Below are 20,272 nucleotides of genomic sequence, written 5' to 3'. Positions count from 1 at the left end.
GATGTTGACAGATATGTTAGCAATAGTTTCTTTCCAAATATAGCCAGCACATGTCTCTCCAACTTTTTAGAGAATATCTCCAAGGAAACTACTTCAAAGTTCAGGGGGGGAAAAGTTTGAGATTACAGAAAAAAGAATTCAGGTAAGCGAATGATATTGAGAAACATGCACGTTCCAAGAAAGTATCTTAATTTTCAAAAAGCCCTAGGCTTTCTGAATTACAATATCTGAGCCCTGAAGCAATCAGATATTAGCTATTTGCCACTGTGAAGAGTAACAGTAGTCCGTACAGACCAAAGCGATTTCCTCCTTTTGTTGATGGTGCCAACTGAAGCTCCTCTTCCTCTCAGTCCATCCAGTCCCTTCCCCCCTGCCTTGTGCTGACACAAATGTTCCAGGGAATGAGGAAGCAGATCAGACTGACGCCCTCCCCAGGAAAAAATGAAGCGCACAGAACGTGCTAGCGTGAGAAGTGACATGATTGTTTGGTTGTTTTTCAAATTATTGCTTTTTATTGTTTAGATTTGTCCGTCTCTTATTTTAGACTTAATAGTCGATCACCAGCCTTCAAATATCTGGAATCATCTTCAGTTAAACTGTAAATACAGCTACAGCAGAGGAAAACATTGAAATATTTTTAGGGAAAAATCAGACACCTCCATTTAATTTGAGGCACACCACAGGACTGACTCCAGCCTGACAACATAATAAGTGAACTACATTATAAATTACATCTCTGGAGTATTCTACATAAACACTGAACCTGTAAAAAAAAAATCTAATGACAAACTTTAAATGAAAGCAGCAGACATTTCTAAACAATATGAATAGGCATTATTGACACTTGCTGCACATTATAACCAAGATGACTGATTAAGGAAACTATCCAAAGCACCTAAAAACACCTAGCCTTTTGAATGTTTTACTCTTGAACTCCACAGAATTTTACAGACAAAACTTTTTCAAACAAAAATTGCAATTCCACTCAGTCTCTTCAAAACATAATTATTTAAGTTAAAATAGGTCAGGTCATCTGCAGAGATGTGAACTATATTTACAAAGCAAATTTTACCATTACCATCATAACAATGACAAGGGAAGTCTCACTTTGCTCCTTACTTTCTTTTGTTGTTTATTTTGTTATATAGCAGTCCTCTGACTCCTAGATAACAAAAAAAAAAAAAAACCTTGGTCTTACATAGAAGTTGTTGCTACTTAATAAATATAAAACTTGTTTACTCTGCAATTTTCTCCTGTGTCAAGCAAAAATATTTACTGCAAGATGAGTTTACTTGGTAGAACTGAAATCTTTTGGGGATAGAATGACAATTAAATTGTTGAACTAATGCATATTCTCCATATTACAGTATATTATTATCGCTAATACTTCAATAACTAGACAATTTGTAGGCCTAAGTAAATTATAAAATAATCCTATGATTCCATGGGTAAAAAATTCCAAACTTTATTTTTTGCTTTCTTTCTTTAAATCTTGAATACAGACATCAGACATTTTACACCTTCTATTTTCAAGAAAAGCACATCTCCAAGTCAGTCTCTCTGGCATTTACTATAAGAAATCTTCCCTTAAACTGGAGAAATCGCTATTTGTTTCCAGTGCCTCTATCAGTTGACTAAATCAACTCCAGCAAACACAAAATGCATCACATGATCCTAATCTGAAAGCTGAATGCTCAGTGTCATCTTTAAAATGACACAAACACCTCTGAATTGGAAAAGAATTAACACTGCCGGACTGGAAGGGGACTACAAATGCAGTAAGTAGTGAAGCTGTCTGACCATCTGAGCTGGAAAGCACCAAAATGCCTTCCCCCAAAACTAAGTGTGGGATGATAGCCTTCATTATTTCACAGCCCTTTCCTGTGAACAGATCAATCCCCATTGCCCCTGTTCAAGAGCCCTGAGCCTTGCCCTTCTGCCTCCCATGCACATCAGCCATGAGCCATGGACACCAGCCGTAACAACAGTGCCTGCCTCGTGTTCATGGTGAAATGAAGCTTTTAGAAGACAGCAACAATACAGCTGTCCAGGGAAGCATCCTGATCATCAATCCTTACAAATAAAAATGTAACCTTTTTTTCTTCCTAGTCAGGCAACAAGCCCATCTCAGCACTTGAGAAATACTTCAGTGCTCCAACGCTGCGGAGTCCAGCCAGGGGACCATTCCCTCTGCTCAACGGAGAAACAACAATGGAAAGTACTACACCTGAGAGGCCCTTTATACAGGAGGATGCTGTAACTCAGCAGTTTTAATGATCTCAATCTGGTAGGAAAAAACTATATCCCACAGTGTTATAACCCTATAATGAAGAGAGAAAAACCTTTTTTGGGGGGGAAGGCATTTTCAATGCAGCAATGAATGCTTCATTTTTGTTCCTTTCAGCACTGCTGCTTTCTCCAACAAAAGCAAATTCTGAGCGACAGAAAAGTACATTTCTCTTTCTGCCCTGCAGCTCACTCTGTGACTGCAATCAATGGCAAAGTCTGAAATGGGGTGGGGGAGGAGGGTGTTGGAGACAGGGGAAAGCAGAAAAGACACCGCAGTGAATGATGAATGCCATACAAAAAATGTATGTCCTTGTATGGCCTCAAGCTTCAAAACAAGGAAAGGAAGATCCCTGAAGAAATGCAAACATTCAAGAGAGAGACAATCCTTTTTTACCAAGATTCTTTTTTTTAAGTATCCCTGGCAACTATATGCACACCACCACTACTGTTATTAAGTGACATGATACTGAGTTAAGTGGGTCAACACAATGAAAATGACCAGCAAGTGCAGCCATCTTGATTAAGTGTATAAAAATATGCCTCACAAAAAAAGTATATTCAGATTATGACTTTTTTATGTTATACAGGTGACACTCGGACTAGCTTTGTAAATTATTTCAACTTTAGTAACAATTCTGGCACTCATTTTTTTGCTTGGTCTAACAACACAAAATGGAAAGACACTGTCAACTGCACTTTGGATTTTAATAAGGTCTCATCTGCCCTCAGAGTTGCATCATCTTAATTAAAGGCAGGATTTTAAGCAAGTTGAAGCGGCTTTATACCCTATAGGTAAATCATCCAATCCACTTTAGGCTAATTTATGTGTAATTCTGCAGACCAAAGCAAAAATGTCTGAGAGTGCCATTAGGTAGACAATATGGAAACTCCCTATGTGTACAAGCTTAAACTTAAACCTGGTTTTGCATTAAATCAGTAACTTAGAAGACTCTGGGTGCTTGGACTCCAAGAGAGTCATAGTGGAGAGTTTGTTTCTGCACTCAGGTGAAGCTGGGGATACACAGACACAGCAGAGAATTAAAGAATTCTCCAGCTACAGGAACAGCAGAGAAGAGTGTCTGATATGGACAGGATCTGTAGACACCGCAGTAGTTCATGAAAGAACTGAACCTGAACTGGTTCTTTCAGGGGAGGTTAGAGAGCAGCAACAGACATTTGCACTTGAATATATGAAGCCTGGAACACACAGGGTGAAAAATTAGAAATACTGGTTCAGGACATTAAATTCAGCACGTTAGACTACAGAAAAAGACAGTGGAATATCCATGTCAAAGCTGAAGGGCAGATGGCATTCAAGAAAGTAAAACAAAAGTAAAGCCAGTTAGATGCTGAAGTGCATTGGTAACGTCTTGCCAATTAAAAATACAGATTCCCTGGATAAAGGAGAATTAGCTTTGGTCGAAGTTATTTAGGGAAATGATAGTTTAAAATGGTTCTATTTACAGTACTAAGTGTTTGCAATAATTAGGCTGGGAGATGAACAGAGGTTCACAGAACAAAGATTTCATCATCTTGGAAAGACTATCTTCACAAATGCACCAAGAAAATCCAACAGTAGCATTTCTGATAGACAAAGATGACTTCTATCAAAAAGCATTGCTCTAAGAAGAAAGCAATGCTAATTAAAATCTGGGTTTGCATAGTTGGAAGGACTTTACAGAGGAACAGGTCATAGAAAATAAACTGGTATTAAGTATTTAAAAAGCTGTTTCACTTTAAGTTAGATGAAAGGATAAAACAGTCAGTAAACGGGTATTTCCCCGCCTCCTCCCCTCCAACTCAGAAGGACATCAACAGTAGAACTAGAGAACACAAGAACCTGCACCTGAAGGAGGCTTTGTCATTTCTTAAGTCAAAAAGCCCCAAAATTATCCAGCTGGGGGTGAGGGCACAGGGAGAAACAGGTGCCCAAAACTAACTGTACAAACAAACATCCCAAGAAAGTTACCAGGACTGAACAGAAGGTCAACAGAAATGCTGAGGGAAGGCATACTGGTATAAGACATTGACATCCCGAAAGTCAAGAATTGTTTGCTTAAAAAGAGAACTGCTCAAATAAACATCTCAATTAGGAAATTGGAACAAAAGGTACAATTTTATCTCTGTTTTTTAAAGGGGGGATGGGGGGGAACAAACAGGAAAAAAAGTGTGCATTTATGCCATATAGAGATCAAAGATAACGTTAGCATCCAAACAGACATTTTGCCTCTGTTTCCAAGAAACAACAGATCCGCAAAAATAGAGGCATTTAAAAAAAGCTAACGCGACTGAGTGAAGAACATGGAAGTGCCCACATCTTATGTGACAGACCCAGAGAGTATGTCATGCTCCACTGTGGGGATTATAATCCAGAAAAATGAAACAAGCAGCATATTAAAGTAGAAATTAAGTAGGAATTAGTTTTAAATAAAACTATGAAATTAGCTATATGTTACCATATGACTAGCAGGCAGCAAACAACTGCATTTGTGAAATCAATTCAAACAAATACAAGACTCAATTTGCCTTAAGTACCATAGAAAAAGCTTTAGAATTCATTTTGAAATAAAGAATTGAAGAAATAAAAATTAAGCAAAGACAGACTAGAAAGTTTTACTCTACATCTACATTTGATGAACTGAAATGCAATCCACCTAACCTATCTTGATTTCAGAAAAAAATTCTGAATGTGGGACTTCAGCTTATCTGAATCTTTTACTTTTAATATTAAATGTTTCCTTTAATACAATTTTATAATAAAGATTCCACATAGTTGGAAGGTATTTGCACTAGACAGTGTCTGAGTATTAATTAAACCTCAGAATGGTATTTGCATGACTGAAACCAGAAAAAGAAAGCTAACTTGATAATTTTATCTATCTGATTGATAAATCCCATCATATTATTTCAGACATGGGCTCATTACATTTTAATACCTGGAATGTCTAATATGTAGCTTCTAAAAAAGTTAGTCCTTTGCCCTAGAAAACATGCAATATCTTTTCAAAAATACAGCACATTTCTCAAAATCTGAAGAAAGAAGATTCTGAAGCCATAACTCAGGTTATGACAAACATTGATTGTAACAGAACCAGAACTAAAAAGTAGATATAAACTTACAAAAGCATCTGCTTCAGTTACGTTTGGTATATTTCAGTGTCTTGCATCTGTGTTTGTTTTCAGGTGTGTGAGTTTGCCAGTGTGTGTAAGTGTTCACATCTTTGAGCAAGCATAATACCATGGTCATATGCTACTCTGGAAAGAATGGTGTTATTATCATTCTTCGCTCTACAGAAAAGTGCTATTCACATTTTTTAAATTGCTGAGAGTCCGTGAAGTTCAGCTACAGCGATATCAAAATGCAAATGATGTATTTGAGGAAGTAGGAACACATCCCTCATTTCAAGTACCCAATCAGTAAAAACAGTGTTTTCCTTCCTTTTTTGCTGAGAGACAGTCAGACCATTCAGCTGACACCTAACAAAAAGACAAGCTACTCATCTTTGAAAGAACCTTTCAGTTAAGAACTTAATAAACACTGCAGATAAACAGACATGAACAATACCATTAAAATAACACTTGCTTTTAATATTATTTCATGGAATACAAAGACAGGCCTATAAACTGCAGAAATTCAAACTGCAAGGCTACAAGCACAGAGGCTCTTGTTTTTATTTCTATCCACAAGATTTTAAATATTCAGATGCTCAGTAACACAGTGGTAGATACGGAACAAAGACTTCAAGCTGGAACAAGGACTGCCAAGTACTCAAAACGACACTAGCTAGTTTGTAACGCACCCACAAGAGCAATGGGACAATGGAAGTCTCATCTCCCACCATTTCTTCTTTCCACATTTACTCATCAACTGAAGTGAAATAATGATAATTAAGTAAATGTGTAAAATCACCTACACTGAAGAGACACACATAATAACTTGGATTCCTTCACCATAAAAACTACCGAAGTAATTCTTGTTCCTTGTCCTATCCAGATTTAAATTTCCCATTTTCTAGTTCGAGATCCTACACCCTTTATAAAGACCTGTACAGTATCCCGAAGTCTTATTCTGGTCAGGCTTGCCAAAAGTCTCTCCCTCACTTAAACTATAACAGAAGTTCATAATAGCAGAACGATCCACTAAAATTAAAAGCCAAAGTTTACCTGTTAGAGGAGAACAAAACAAGAGTAAGATATTTCTGAGGAGCATAACCCATTACTTTTGACAACACAATCACATTTTGACCATAGTTGCTTTTGCAATTTCAATTTTCCATGCGTAAGTCAGAAAGCCAACGTGAAGTGCTGACCCTTTATTTGACAGTCTGCTTTGATGATTTCATCTCAAATTAGTACAATTTTTAAAAGCAGATTACTGATCCTAGATTACTGCTACACAAAAGAACCCTAATTTATTGAAAGGACTGTTATGAAGCAAAGTTGATTTTAACAAACATATAAATTAGCATTAGTGGAAACAGCTGTTTAAATCCAATTTTATGTAGAAGAAAAAAATAGAAAGATAGAAATATTTTCTCAGATTACTAAGTGATTCATAATATACATGAACAATGTAAGACAGGTCATACACAATATAAACCAAGACGCATACAATAATAAAACAAGCTATAGACCACAGGAAGTCATGGATCCTGTAAATTACCCCCAAACCAACAATTATAAAAGTCAGCGTCTTGGACAGAGTAAATGAAGTGGGGTAGGAAAAGTGTAGACTTGATTACAGTTATTTAGATTTACACTTTTTTTGCTGAGAGATAAAAATACATTCCTGATGAACTCCTGAAAACCTAGAAAAACCCCACTTAAATGAAATAGTAATCTTCTTAATAATAACTTGTATAAAAATAAAAGAATTTTATCTGTAAGAAACATTCTGTGATAATGTTAAAGCTTCACGTTTACATACTTGTAGCCAAAAGAACTATCATCTAAATTGTTTAATTTATAGGAAACCAATATTAATCCCTAGATTAAGAGGCACATGATTTAAAAAAAAAAAAAAAAAAAAAAACAAACAACCAGAAACTGAGGCAGAAAATTATGATAACATTTTGTACTGAAAGCTTTGCAAGAATGGATTTCTGAAGCTTGTAAGAAACTCATTCAGAGGATTTAGAAGTTACAATAAGCATATTGATAAAGTATTATGCAAAATATGAAGGCTAAGAAGTCCAACTCCAGTAAAAAGAATTTTAAGTCTCTGAAACGTGCAGGTGGGAAGATGTATGTTTAAAAGGTGAGGTCTAAAATCTGTAAATCCTAAAAATAGAAAGGAAGCAAGCCCATAGGGCCAGGGGTCAAGGAGAAACACATCTGATCTCTTCTCTTGCAAAGCAGCTTTGGAAGGAGAGCCTAGCAATATGGTTTTAAAATGGGCAAAATTAGAACTTGAATGTAGGATGTATTTGGAAAATGAACTGCTCTGTAGTATGAAAAAGTACAGAGATGTCCGCAAGTCTGTTACAGACAAAGGTAGGATCCATGTGATGGAAGAAGCCCATCAGTCCTGCTCTGCCCACACACCCTGCAGCAGTACGGGGCCACCGCTCACCCTGCGCCCCTGCAGCTCCCTCACCCCGCAGGGGCTGGGGAAGGGCCCTTCCTGCTGCCTCAGGGACGAGTCCACAAAGCATCAGAACAGGAGCACAAGAGAGAAAAGTACCCTATCCACAGCTGCAGGAGTGGATTAGAGAGATTTCTCTCTTCTGGTAACAGTAGACTAATATCGGACTGCCTCAGCTACTGAAGAAGCTGCTGCCCTACTCTTTTCAAACCAAGATATCTCCCTCAGACCTAGCTGGTTTACTGTTCTTTTGACAGCTATTTTCCTTATCTTTGCCAAGGCTTTGCAAGGGGTTTTACAGCCACTCATTTTGATATTCTCTCACTGAGCATGAAATTAATCCTCAGTAGACAGCCAATACAAAACACAAACAACATGAAATTTTTTTTTTCCTGATACTGCATTTGCTTGATGCTATCTCACTCCTATTTGTAGAAATCTAGCTATAATAGCAGCCACTATATTAGAGCAGTAAGCCATTAAGTAATCATTTCTCTTCAATATTTCATTTTGCTTCCTCAAAACCACTTCAAAATGTTATTTTTACTCATGGTATTGCTAGATACAACTACTAAGAGCCTAGAAAAAATGTTAATTATAAACAACACTAATTTCACTCTCAACACTACATCATGCTGCAGTTAAAACAATCAGAAAAGCTGGGAATCACATACCGGATACAGTAAGTATTCACAAATACAGCACCATACAGTATGTAACACAAATATCGCCCAACCATGAGGAACTTTTTAGCTACAGAAGTGTTAAACTGGTCTTCTATTAAAGCTTCCAAAAGGTGATGGCCAAGATTACAGGATTTCCAACTGTGATTGTATACCTGAATTGAGCATAAGAAATTATAAGCATCTTGATTGCTCTCCATAATAGGCCAGCTGCCTTGGCAAAATAGGGAATGGAAACAGATGTTTTGCACTAAAACCCATCCCCTTATGCAAAACGTGAATTAAACCCATCTCTAAATTCATCTAAAATAGTTGCATGTGCAAATTTCACAAGCTCCATGGAGTTTAATAGATTTCTTCATGCCTTCTGTCTCGTACAAAATTCATATTTTTTCAGAATCAAACATCATACACACATAGGTATATATGTTCATGTATACATGTATTGAGAGCAGCCCTGCTGAGAAGGACTTGGGAGTAATAGTGGATGAAAAACTGACTATGAGCCAACAATGTGCTCTTGAAGCCCAGAAAGCCAACCATGTCCTGGGCTGCATCAAGAGAAGTGTGGCCAGCAGGTCAAGGGAGATGATTCTCCCCCTCTCCTCTGCTCTCCTGAGACCCCACCTGCAATCCTGTGTCCAGCTCTGGGGCCCCCAATATAAGGAGGACGCAGACCTGCTCAAAAGGGTCTGGAGGAGAGCAACAAAGATGCTCAGGGGGCTGGAGCACCTCCCCTACGAGGACAGGCTGAGAGAGTTGGGGCTGTTCAACCTGGAGAAGAGAAGGCTCTGGAGACCTTATAGCGGCCTTCCAGTACCTAAAGGGGGCCTAAAGGAAAGATGGGGAGGGACTCTGTCAGGAAGTGTAGTGATAGGGTGAGGGGTAATGGTTTTAAACTGAAAGAAGGTAGATTTAGATTAGCTGTAAGGAAGATATTATTTACTGAGAGGGTGTTGAGACACTGGGACATGGTTGTCCAGAGAGGTTGTGGCTGCCCCCTCCCTGGAAGCGTTCAAGTGTTCAAGGCCAGGTTGGACGGGGCTCTGAGCACCCTGGTCTAGTGGAAGGTGTCCCTGCCCATGGCAGGGGGGTTGGACTAGATGATCTTTAAGGTCCCTTCCAACACAAACCATTCTATGATTCTATACATGCACAATTACTCACATGCATGCATGTTTATATACACATGACTATTATACACACGTGCACAGATACACAGGTGTATTCTGACCCTCATGGTCTCAAGAAACTTTAAAGCGTTTCCAAGATAACTGTATCTATGATGGGTTGACACTGGCTGAATGAGCGGGTCCCACCAGAGCATCTCTATCACTCCCCTCCTCAGCTGGACAGGGAAGAGAAAATAAAACAAAAGGCTTGTGGGTCAAGGTAAGGACAGAGAGAGATCACTCACCCATTACTGTCATGGGGAAAACAGACTTGCTTTGGGGAAACTAGTTTAACTTATTACCAATTAAATCACAAATGGAAATAAGAAAATAAAAGCAAATCTTAAAAACACCTTCCCCCCACCCGTCCATTCTTCCTGGGCTTTACTCCCAATTTCTCTACCTCCTCCCCGTGGCGGTGTAGGGAATGGTTCATCACATGTTGTCTCTGCTGCTCCTTCCTCCTCGGGGGGAGGACTCCTCACACTCTTCCCCTGCTCCAGAGTGGGGTCCCTCCCACAATAGACAGTCCTCCACGAACTTCTCCCACGTGAGTCCTACCCACAGGGCTGCAGTTCTTCATGAACTGCTCCAGCATGGATCCCTTCCATGGGGGGACAGTCCTTCAGGAGCAGACTGCTCCAGTGTGGGTCCCACATGGGGTCACAAGTCCTGCCAGCAAACCTGCTCCAGCATGGGCTCCTCTCTCCACGGGTCCAGCCAGGAGCCTGCTCCAGCACAGGCTCTCCACAGGGACGCAGCCTACTTCGGGCATCCACCTGCTCCAGTGTGAGGTCCTCCACAGGCTGCAGGTGAATATCTGCTCCACTATGGACCTCCGTGGGCTGCAGAGTGACAGCCTGCCTCACCGTGGTCTTCACCACAGGCTGCAGGGGGATCTCTGCTCCGGCGCCTGGAGCACCTCACTTCCTCCCCCTTGTTCTTCACTGGCTTTGGTGCCTACAGTTTTCACTCACATTCTCATTTCTCTCTTCTGCTGCAGTTGCTGTTGCGCAGTAACATTTTTCCCCTTCTTAACTACGTTACCCCAGAGGTGCTACCACTGCTGCTGATGGGCTCGGCCTTGGCCCGCGGTGGCTCTGTCGGAAATGCGGGAAGCTTCTATCAGCCTCTAACAGAAGCCACTCCCGTAGTCCCTCCACTACCAAAACCTTGCCACGCAAACCCAGTACAGTATCTAACTATGGAGCAAACCAAAAGCTAGCTCATAATTTTATCTCTGAGGAACAAAGACAGATGATATGGACATTAGCTACTGCAGGAGAATTTGAGAAGTCTGAGGAAGAAAAAAAAAAAAAGGATCAAAGCAAAGATTTGGTGCTAGTAGTGCCACAGTCAAGCATTTCTATTTTTTTAAAACCAGCTACATAAAGCTGATCTAACCCTCTACAAGAGGGAATCTGACAAAAATGCACTAAACATGATAATAAATGAAGAGTCAATATAAAAAAACCTTGCAACTTCTGACATTTGTTAGCTATAAGTCTGAACATTAGTGGGAGTCCTTTCTGACACAGGGTTGTACAGTCCTAAACTCATACTGTGGTCCTACTAATCATAATCCAAATGGGGATTCTGAGGAATAAAACAATATATTTGGCCTGAGCGTAGCAAAGATGGAATTCTTTTCTCTCCCAGGACATATGATAAAGAAAGCTCTTTAGAAACATTTCTGAAATTGTTTTCTTTCACCAGAAATAACTATTCCAAATCTGCAGTTGGTTTAAAACCACCAAGTTTGTTGCATAGTGGCATTGATGCAAGTAAGAGGAAGTAAAACTGGCTACGCAACTCCACAACTCATAGAAGTCATATCATTATTTGGCCTGAAAGAATCAATTAAAAATAAAATGTTCAATCACAATATAAAGTAAGCCCATCTTCAAAAAAGAGTAAAATGAAATTTAGAACTGAATTATTAAAAAGACCAACTGTATAAAAATAAATTCCCATGAGTGAATTTAAACACTTTCTTTTTTTTTTTAAATAGGAGTGATGCATTCCAGAATAAACCTTTTGATTTCTTTCATTTTTTCAGAACACCACCAGGTTGTGAAGTCTTTCTTTTTTTTTTTCTTGGCTAAAAATAAATGTGCTGTGAATCATCAAGAAAACCATTACACAGCACTTCCTGGGATCTGCTAATTCCTTTCAGCCACAGAACTGCAGTTTTCGTCCTTTCTGAAGCCACTTTCAGTAGAGTCAAGGCACTTCGATATATCATTACAATTAAAGCAGCCCTCTCTGTACCTTTACACAGCATTAACATATGACTGTAGATTCACAACTCCTCTATAAAGTAATTCTCCAGATAAAGCTTGGCTAAATGTGTGCCAGACTTTTACTACAAAGTATCAGATACCAGAAAAAACACTACACAGGAAGAACAAAATTGCCAGGCTGCACTCTAGATTATGAAAATAGAAAGGGAGAAATGGCAGAGCATCACATAGAAGATGAAACTGGATGCACACGGATGAAATGGTTCCCAAAACAGGCATAATTTAAAACATTAATGCAATAGTAGGTATCATCAAAAGAAGACAAACAAAATCCACATTTTAGCCCCTACAGAAAAAGAAAATAATTCTTCATTGTGATCGTTATCTTCAAAATGCTTGAAATTAAAATTTCAACTCTTAAATCCATTGTCTTTTCTGAAAGCTTCATATTTTTGCATTAACTATATTAACAGCCTCCAATGATGGATGAGAAAATATTTTAAAAACCCTGTTACAGGCTGGGTTTTTTCCAACAATGAAAACAGTAAGGAAAGACCCTAAGATGTTCCCGAATTGCCTCTGCGCTCTGCCTACATTGTTACATCAGCTGTCAACAAGGTCTTATCCAAAAAGCTAATTAAAAAAACTGGCAGGAAGAGACCTACACAGTGCTGATCAGGAATTTGTTAAGGGGATGTATTTAAGGCAGTGTTGCCTACTGCAATCAAATACTTCCCTAAAAGATTTATATTGGCCTACCAATGATGTAGCAAGTTTTCCTTTATCTGACACTGCACACATACTACTCTATAGACCTGTATACAACACACGCATTCAAAAAAGGGGGGAAAATACAGGGAACTTTCGCAAGCGTCTTTTCTATAATCTTGTCCACAAACCAACTTGAAATCAGTTTGCTGCAATTATGCCAGATCTTTTTCTATATGAAAGTGTCATACTTTGCTTTTAAAGAAAAGAAACTGAAGTTATTCCTGTTACTATTCTTTTAGAAAGAACATTTATATTCTTTGCTATTATCTGCACTAATACTGATCACAGAGATTAGTTAAGCTCTTGGGGGAGAGGAGAAAAGACTGAGCAAAAAGGGAATAATATTGATTCCTCATCCTGGTCTCTTTGAAAGTAGAATTTTCCAAGAGTAGTTCACAGATGTCTACAGTGAGCAACTGAATATTTTGCATCTTCACATACTTATTCCAGGAAAAAAAGACAAAATCTCTGAAATCTACTTCATTTTCTTACCTGCAATCATAGGATGTTAATGGTTTAAGAGTCAGAACTTGACAAAAGATACTAGGAAATCCATTTTGACATAGAACGTGTGTATAGAAATAAGGACAATTAGGGGCCATGAGAAAAACTGAACAGAGGTAGAAAACATTTGGAGCAACAAAAGGGAATTATTTTATGATGATATCACTGCCTACTGAATGGGAAAAATATTAACAAACAGGCTGATGAATACTTTGCTTTTCTGACATTTTAGATATGTAGAACCTTCACAGACAGCACAGCATGTTACAGCAGGAGCATCTGTATGAGAGCTCCATTTTAAATCTTCCCAGCACAAAAATCTGCTGGGAAAAATTTATCTGAAGAACTTAATTAACAGCAAGTTTAATATAGGGTCTCCAAAGTATACTGTCATTTTCCATACAGAGTAGCAAAATCAAAATAAGACAGACATAAGCAGCAAAGGGAATGAACTCTGCTTGTCACACACAAAAATATATGCTTCTTACCTCCCCTCCTTTCTTCCCACAGGGTGGAAGGGTGAGGTATGTGAAAACATACAGCTCTGCTGAACAGAACACCCATCACACAGAGCTGACCCACCCCGCTGCAGGATGGTATCAGATACACCACGGGTTCTTTCCTAAACACTCAAGTTTCTTTTTGGATGCTGAAGGGGTTATTTCTAGAATTACGAAAATTTTACAAATCTCTTCCCATGACCTTTCTGACATTCAAACTTTGATGAATAGCTCCCACACTAGACTGCTCATTCTGAGAAGGAAATTTCGTGTTCCCTTTCCTTAGTGGCAGATAAATTATGGATTGCCCACAGCAACAAACAGAGTTTACAAATACACTGGCGTATCAGCCATTTGTTCTTAATTCAAAAACACCTGACCTCTTTTCTGGCGGGAGCCTTTCCTTCACAATCCATCAATGAACCTTGTGAAAAGAAACTTTTAAAAGCTATTCTGTACCGTATCTAGCTCATGTCATCGGTTCTGCAAGCCATTCCTAGAGTTATACAGTTATGAACAGAAACTAGGCCCAGAGAGAAATAAAGCTACAAAATCAAGCACTCCAAAGCCAGCAGATGTCAAAGACATTGCCAGAAACAAGGGGCAAGATGCCTGGGAGCCTTGATTTGCACTTGCCCTGTGCGTATGCATTATGGTCAAGTTTTTAGTTATAAGATCACATCCTACCTGCCCTGACAAGGCTGCTCCCTGATTCAGTTAAAAAGAAGAATCAGTACACATTTACTGAGCAACTACTCAATATTTTATTTTATTCTCAGCATTTAAAATATAGCTTGAGGCCTTCTATACTGAGCACTACTCAGTAGAATTTTCTACAGGAATACTACTCAGAAATAATTTTCTATAAAGGTGGCCTCCTCAGTTTCCTGGTGTGGTATTCCATAAGGGTCATTACTGTATCAACTGTCTTACAAAACACTGTCCTCAAAATACATCCCTAAAACTGATAAAGCATTACCCCAATATTTGAGATGGAAGAATTCAGGCAATGAAAGGCAAAAACGTTCAAGATTTGTAGATGCCAAACTGAAACTTGTAGCAGCATATTTTCCAGACTAGATAGCCTCGCACAGTATTTTGATTATATATCAAAGTAGTATTTTGTATTTTCTTAACACAAAATTACCATTAATTCTATTGCATCTGAGAGCTCGTAGCAGTTTTCTAAGTAAAATTCCAGGTTCTTAAGTTGAACCAAAAGAAAAATACAACTAGTGAATACCTATGGAAATTCTGATTTTAAGTGAATCACCATAAGAAATTTGGGATAGTTAGGAATACAAGTTCAGCTCTCAACACAACACTGAGCCGTACTCTATAATTATATTCTAAAATAAAGTCAGTGATATGGCTGGTAGTCCCAAGTTTCTCAAATACATACTTGGATGAAAAATGTAGGTCACTGTACTAAAAATAAGAGGATTATATATGAAGGGCTGAAATTTTGTTACAGGGGGTGGAAGGGACACACACAACACGGCCAAAACCAAACCATACAAGACAGAAGACTGGAGTCATGTATATCTGAGCACACATCCTGAAGGCAATTTTGCATCTCAATGCAACAGCATGCCAAACAACAACTTAATGAAGAAGAATGGAAAATAATGCAATATTTGAAAGTCTATTAATACTGTGTGAGGCAGATTCCAATAACGCAAAATCTAACAGAAAAGAACACTTTTGTAAGTGCAAAGCAATTAGAGATTTTGGCTAGCGCAGTGCTTTTTCACTACACATACAGTGTGGGAAATGATGAGTACTATGGACACATATACAAGACAAAAACTTAGCACATACGAAAATACCACTTTTGTAGAATGTTGTGAGAAACTTCAACTAGAAGAGTTTTAGCATGTGCTAGTTACGTCTAGAAGAGGAATACCAGTCAAAAATCTAATGGCAGACGTTTGTGCAATCCAGTTCTGATACTGTTTATTGGAAGCTCTGTGCTACAAATGGTTTCAGAGGCAAAGGTAATTAATAAAAAGCTGAAAGATTTATGTTGTCATTATTAAATCAATTAATTTACAGAATTTTATAAAGTGTTTATACTAGATAAAACTACAATAAAAACTTTTATGTTAATTTCAATGTTTTTGTGATTTTTGTACCATATCCATGCATCATATGCAAATACCAAAGTGCATAGCAGAAGTCCCCAAAACTAAAAATATATTAAATGGAATTAAGACTGAGAGTATGCACATACCATGTGTGTATACAAATTTTTATTATACAGATAAAACTGTAAAACATGGTATCAACCTGGGAAGTCAGGATCAGTTTTAAAACAATGTCATAATGCAGAAATACTTTCTTTTTTCCTTCAAACAAGGAAGTAAGTAATCATCAGAACATAACTAGCACAAAAAGTAACATCCTTTCTATCCCTTGATGTCTTTAAATGAAGGATGGATATCCTTCTGGCAAATACACTTTATCTAAGCACAAATTGCATTTTGGTCACGTCAGTCAAAGTTCATTATCAGGAGATCTGGATGAAATATAAAGACCTATAGTACATAAAGAATGGCAGACTAGATGTTTTAATGGTCCCTTCTAGCCACAAACACTATTGAGAACTGTCCCAAAGGAAACCATACAACAAACGCATCATTATAATCAATTAAACCATGCTCATACCTACTAACCTAGAAGTCCCTCACTATCCTCTTTGCCAGAGCTAAAGGCCACCTTTGGATGTGTTATCCACAAGGTAGAATAACAAAACAAATCTCCTACACATCCTCCTACCTTATTCCTTATATTCAAATGCAATTTGCTATGTACGTGAATGTATTTATTCCTTCATCTTAGCCTCCCTCACACACACTGCTTGTCTTTTAAAAAGTTAAATAAATTAAGGATGAGCAGGATTGGGGGGGTGTGTTAATTACTTTCTCAATTAGAATATTTTCTGTCAGCAGGCAGCTTAATCTAATATGTAAACCATGGATATTTACCAAAACAGTAACTGTCTCTCACAGCTCCTCAAGCAAAGTCAAGTTACCCTTAAAGAACAGAAAACACCTTTGCAGCAAGCAAAGAAAACAGAATTCAAAGCTATATAATAATTTTGAAATGCCTTTATTCTCGATGGTATTCTCTGTGATACAGAGTATTATATCAATATCTCTTGTGAAAGGAATTTACACTTCTAAAGAATAAAGTAATTACTATATAGTGATCACTTTAAAGAAAAGCTATCATTAGGCCTAAAAAGCATGTGAAGTAATGTATTTAAGGTGTGTCTCTGAAATTCTGATTACAGCAGGAAGCTAGGTATCTAAATATCTCTGTAGACCAGAGTCTGCTTGTACACTAATCCCATATAAATCAATTTTATTATGAGAAAGTTGTAGCAGTTTATTTTGGTTGCTATATAAAAGCAAAGTAAATAACAGTAGTATGATTTAAGAGATTACTTCTTTCAAATAAAAATCTTATTACTACATCAGAACTAGGAGTTTACATATCCGAAGCTACCAGAAGGATAGTAGATTACACTAAAAATATGTACAAGCATCCTGTTTAGGCCAAGTGGATGACATATTTGCTGAAAACAAACTCACCAATTCTTCTGTCCTCTACACAATTCAATACCATTAAATCCAAGCAGTGGAAAAAAACAACAACAAAAATTTATATGATACTACTTAGTTACCATTTAAATAAAATTGTAACTACACGTTATGCATACAAACTCAGAGAGCTCTTGCTGTCCCCTCAAACCAAAAATGTGGCAGTTGAGAGGCACATGTCTCAGTCAAACACACACAAAAGCATACACTACAGACAAAGCACTGCATGTCTCTGCAAAACTCCTGTACAAGGAAAAGGAAAGAAAAAACAGGTAACAATATAAATGCAAAAAACCACTCTGCCAGACAGCTGCAATAGATACTGTCTCTGGTCTCAGATCCAGTCTTTGCAACTGCCACGGAACTCATTGACCAAGTAGGGTAGGCAGTTGCAGAGTTCTTTCGCACATTTTCTAACAATTTAGAGTACATACAAAGCAACATCCAAAAGCATACATAGATCTTTTTAAGAAAGAGGCAGATACTAACTGTTATATATGGCCCTCTGCTGAGATTTTAACCAGCTGCCTCAAAGTATCTCAGTAATTATTTTGCTAGTCAAAAAAAAGAAAAAAAAAAAAAAAAGACATGATTTGGGGAACAAAGACATGATGAAAGACACTGCATCTTGCATATCATTTCCATAAGGGGAAAAAAAATGTCTATTCAAGACTGTATCACTCTTTCATTTGGATTACATTTCTTTGTTTGTGGTCTGCACTTCTAAGATTTTATGCACATTTTCTTTCCACTCAGGCTGGAACAACAGGCCTAAATACAGGGAGCATGGTATTTGGGCTCTCAGTTTTCAAAAATTCTTTTTAAAGTTTCAACTCATTATCTGCCTCCACGTAAAACAATTAAAAGAGAAAACTTTAGGAAAACATCTAAAAGCTTATTAGTTACATTTTACAGTAATTACTACTTCTATATTTTCACCTCACTTGGAAACATCTGGTACAGTATGCACATCTATACAAACATCACTCAAAATCCTCTGGTGGCCATTCTACCACACAAGAAAGGTAAAGAAGAACCGAAACAAAGTTCAACCATTTTATTTTCATCTTGGACATTCTAAGGACCAGAGCTGCACACGGTCATGCCGCCCACCTATTCTTTCTTTCCAGCTTCTTTCCACACCTTTCACAAGACCAAGACAAACCTTCCACCTGATTTTGACAAAGTATAAAGGAAAAGGATATCTAAGAGCTTCTTTGTTTTAATTGAAGTAAAAAGTAGAAGTGACAAAGAAATTGGTACTCCACTAAAGCAGCAGCTGTTGTCAATAGTTATCTTTGTACTGGAGATACTGTGGGAATGAGGGTAAGAGGGTGTTTGGGGCAGGTATTATATCTGAAGGTTCTCCAAAGAACTCAAGGTATGGCATTTTCATAGAGGAGATGCAATTATTTTAAAAGGGCTTTACAGATGGTGCAGAAAAAAAAAGTTTCACTGCTTCCCCCTTATAAAGAGCTACTTGTTAAACAAAAATGCCTGAAAATACTTGGGTTCTAAACCCAAGAGCAAAATGTACCTTTGTACATTTGTAGCAAAATTAAGACTAGTTTATCCACTGCCTTCTTGACAGCGTAACTGTTTCTCATATGCAAACTCCAGACTTTCAAAGTTTGTTTCCCTTACAGCAAAAGAGCATCAAAAGGTTACAAACTTAACGTCTTTAAACACTTGTTTGTATCTTCAGCAGTCGCTACATATTTTACAATGCTATGTCTTCTGTAAGCAATGAAGAAACTGGAACCAAAGTCAAAATTATTGTACAAATTAAAACACATTATGACTGTTGAGAGTTAGATTTTAACACTAAAAAGCAGAAAGATCTTTAAAAGCTACCTTGAGAATTATTCAATTCTGGTATCTATGTTCATTCTTTAGTCAGCAAAGGAATCATGTGCCTGGTTAAGGCACTAGCATCATGTTGAAAAGCAGCAAAGATTGTTTCCACACTTAAGCTTGAAGTCACAAGTACTGTTTACAAAAACACATTAGCGTTTTTGTTCATTTAGTTCAACAGTCAGTCAAAGGGTACAGTTTATGAAGGAGAGGAAAAAATAGATCCTAATTTATCTAGATGATTTATTTTAATCTCAGAAGGGAAAAACATAATAGGAAATGCTGTCAATTCCTATAAGGAAGCCTTCAATTTTTAAGTCACTAAGCAACATAACCACAACTGCATTTTTCTTCTGGCTACTGCAAATCTTTCAAACATTGTGTTTGTTATATCCTGCAACTGGTCTTTCTAATCAACAGAACTGAAAGAATACGTGTAACTTAAAAAAACAGCTTACTATCTGATCAACATAGAGTTTAACTTAATTTTTTAAAGCTATCTCCAGGCAGCTGTCAATAAAGAAGGCAGGGCACATAATCCTATCTCAAAACAGTATGAATATTTAAGTCTGAGTTTAAAACACAAAATACATCATACTTCCTATTTAAATTACCTACTTACAAATCATGAGAAGGGTGTCACTGCATTTGTTTGGATTTTACCATTCTCAGACAGGATCTTAATGAAAGTAAACTGTTTCACATAGGCAAACATCTGCTTATACAGAAAGATACATTTCCAGTATTTGTATTAAATGAACACTGAAAATTACCATAATCCATGTAAACCATCCCTTAGTTAATAAAACTGTCTAATCTGTTCTACAAATAATTCCATCAAAAACATACAGTAATTGACATTACTCCTTTCAATAGGCCAAAACCAAAAGTTATCATCGTTGCTTAAAAGAAACCCAAACCCAACATACAACCCCCAAAAATCCCCAACAAAACAAAACCAAAAAAACACCAAAAGAAAACACCTTTTGGAAGAAATGTTTCTTCAGAGTATATGTGTCATGAGCAATGAAAAAGCGTACTGCCAAGTAAAAAAAGAGTTGATTTAT

At 37.5% G+C, this 20,272-nt stretch overlaps 1 protein-coding gene across 4 annotated transcripts in view; it reads right to left on the bottom strand.

The window, feature by feature from the left end:
• Positions 1-20,272, bottom strand: part of ZDHHC14 (zinc finger DHHC-type palmitoyltransferase 14) — a 107,473-nt gene that overhangs the window by 68,121 nt on the left and 19,080 nt on the right. The gene's annotated exons all lie outside the window — the stretch shown is intronic.

The sequence above is a fragment of the Tyto alba genome, unplaced genomic scaffold (assembly GCF_018691265.1).
Source record: "Tyto alba isolate M040663 unplaced genomic scaffold, T.alba_DEE_v4.0 Super-Scaffold_22, whole genome shotgun sequence".
Classification (NCBI taxonomy): domain Eukaryota; kingdom Metazoa; phylum Chordata; class Aves; order Strigiformes; family Tytonidae; genus Tyto; species Tyto alba.
This window is presented reverse-complemented; position numbering and strand designations above follow the sequence as displayed.